This window comes from Heterodontus francisci, chromosome 28 (assembly GCF_036365525.1).
Source record: "Heterodontus francisci isolate sHetFra1 chromosome 28, sHetFra1.hap1, whole genome shotgun sequence".
Taxonomy (NCBI): Eukaryota; Metazoa; Chordata; class Chondrichthyes; order Heterodontiformes; family Heterodontidae; genus Heterodontus; species Heterodontus francisci.
The window spans coordinates 37,433,305-37,436,435 of record NC_090398.1 but is presented as its reverse complement, the minus strand read 5'-3'; positions in this window follow the sequence as shown (position 1 = coordinate 37,436,435).

The window sequence follows — 3,131 nt, the reverse complement described above, 5'->3', positions numbered from 1 at the left end:
CCACATCCTTATCCACAGACGAACGAGTGAAAATTGAAGTGAGAAGCCAAATTGTTACCAATCATAAAAAGCAAGTTTTCTTGTTGTTTTGTATGATTGCACATTAACATGTCTGCAACAAAAGCAAGTTGTTCCCAAAACCAGGGTGAAGTAACTTGGGATAAGTTTAAAGCACCGTCTATGGAGGAGTTGAGCAAAATTGCTGAACAGTGTGGGACCACTGTACGTGGCAAGGCTAGGAGGTCAGAACTACTAAAGCTGGTGGCCCACCACTTTTCCCTTGAATCTGAAGAATAGTAACAGGCTTTGAAGCAGAATCCGAAAGGGTAGCGTTAGCACAGATACAATTGGAACAGAGGAAACTTGAATTTGAGGAAATAGAGAGGGGGAAAGAAAGAGCATTCCAAAAGGAAGGTGAAGAAAATTAAAGGAAGGAGAGACAGGGAAAGACAGGAGAAGGAAAGCGAGAGAGAGAGAGAGAGAAAGACTATTCTGGAAAGAATGTAAAAAACGAGAGTTGAAGTGGCTTGTGCTAGCTAGCAGGCGACAGAGAAATGCCATTGAAAGCATGTCCAATATGGATGATCAGAATCGTGGACTGGATAGAAGATTGCTACAACTCGCCCAACAGATTCCAAAATGTAGTGAGGAAGATGTGGAAGCACTTTTTGCGTCCTTCGAGAAACTGGCAAGGCAGCTAAAATGGCCAGCTGAAACCTGGTCTCGTTCCCTGCAAAGCAAACTAACTGGAAAAGCCCATGAGGTATATTCCTTGCTGCCAGATGAGAGTTCATCAAACTATGAACTGACCCAAAATGCTATGCTCGGGGTATTTAAATTAGTACCCGAAGACTACCGCCAAATGTTTAGAACCCTCTAAAAGCAAGTCAATCAAGCTGATATGGAGTTTGAAGGACTAGGCAGCTGGATTTTGACCAGTGGCTGAGGGCTTTAAAAATAGAACTCAGCTATGGAAGTCTCAGAGAAGTGATCCTGTTAGAGGAATTTAAAAGCTCTCTCCCATTCTCAATAAAAACTCACTCCGCGGTGCAGCGGGTTCACAGAGCCCGGCAAGCGGCCGTTCTGGCCGACCAGTTTGCTTTAATTTATAAGTCGGTTTCCCGGGGACAACCTTTTCTAATAACTTCCAAAAATCTGAAAAGGGCAAAGGGCGTGAAGGTGATATCTGCCCAGGCCGTCGTGAAAGAGAGAAGACAGCAGGAGACACAGGGGGCACTCCTCCGGGAAGGTGCTGTGAGCAAGAGTGAGACCCGGAGACCTGTGTGCTTCCATTGTAACAAGGCAGATCATTTAAAAGCTGACAGATGGAAATTAAAGGGGAAACCGATAGGGTTAATCAGGGCTCACCCGTTCAGTGCAGACGGAACCCTGATTGAAAACACAGAACAATATGTGGCTTTAACTGCAGCAAGAGTGCAATCCAGGAATCAGATTACGGTCAGTGCAGGAAAAGCTAATAAGAGTCCTGAACGTTATCAGAGATTTGTATCTGAAAGGAAAGTAACCCCATATCCTTCGAGTGGGCAAAGGAAGCCAATAGTGATTCAAAGGGATACAGGGGCCACCAGATGCCCTTTACAGGGCAACAGTCTCACCTTCCCCTCAGAGCGTGCAGTGAAACATAAAATGGTGGTGAATGGTCTTGGAGCTGCTAATTCGGTCCATATCTGCATTTGTATATCGTGCGTGCATGCTAGCATGGCTGTATCATGTATCTGTAGGAGTGAACGGTATTAGAGTTTAACTTTCAGTTTTAATAAATTTCATCTTTCTGCTTTAAACCAAAGAAAGCCTCTTTGTTCTCATTTCTTTGCCTTATAATAGGAAACCTTGAAAAAGGATTCACAAAAAAGGGGAGCTCAAATTACAGTCTGCTCACAAAACATACTTGTTTTTTTTACAGAAGCAAAACGCTGCAGATGCTGAAAATCGTCTTCTGTTAGTTTATTATTGTTGTTTGCTTTATTTTTTGCACACAGTTTATTGACTCAGTTTTTCTTCCATTCCCTCCTGCCATATTTCTCTTTCTGTCTCCGAGTCAGACGATGACGCAGGAAGGAACAGCTTGCAACTGACTAAGCCCAGTCGATGGAGTCGGGCAGGAGACGGGACCGGAGTGAGGTACTGGAACCGAGTTCAGTGCAGAACCGGATAGGCCCAGTGCCACAGGTTGGTGGCTGCACGGATGAACCAGCTGAGTCTCTTCCTGGTACCCGTTTCAGTTGATATTGTTAATGGTTCTCTCTTCTCAGGTTCTGTCCCTCTCTCCTCAAAATCTGCCATCATCCCCTCGCTTAAAGAAATACGCATTGTCCCCTCTGTCCTTGCACACTGCCATCCCTGTCTCCATCCTGCCTTTCCTCCTGAAAGTCATTGAATGCACTGTTTATTCCAAAGTCTGTGTCAACCTTACTCGGAATTCCATGTTTGAATAGTTCGAATCAGTTTTCCACACCATCCACTGTATTGAAACATCTCATATATAACTCACAAATTATATCCTTTGTAATTTAGACAAAGGTAAACTTTCCCTCCTTGCCCTTCTGAACCTGTTTGCAGCCTTTGACATTGTGGAATACACCATCGTTCTCCACACGTCTCCACTATCGTTCAGCTGGGTGGGACAGCTCTCATCTTATTCCCTTCTTGTCTATCTAATCGTAACCAGAGAATCACAATAAATGACGTCTCTTTTCTCTCATGTGCCCTTACATATGGTGTTGCCCTTGGATCTATCCTTGGCCCCCTTCTATTTCTCATCTACATGCTGCAGCTCAGCAACATCATCCAAAAGCACAAAATCGGTTTCCAGATTTAAACTGACGACAGTCAGCTTTAATCACCACCACTTGTCTCAACCCATCCACTCTCTGTAAATTCCAGACTGCTTATCCGACATACAGGATAGGGTGAGCTAAATATCCTGCAACTAAATATTGGGAAGACAGATGCTATTATCTTCAGCCCCATTACAAAATCCATTCCCAATCTAGTGACTCCATCCCATTCCCTGCCAACTGTCTGTCACAGAACCGGATAGTTCACAAACATCATATTTGACCCTAAGATGAGCTACTGACCACATATCAACGCCATGACTAAGACCACCC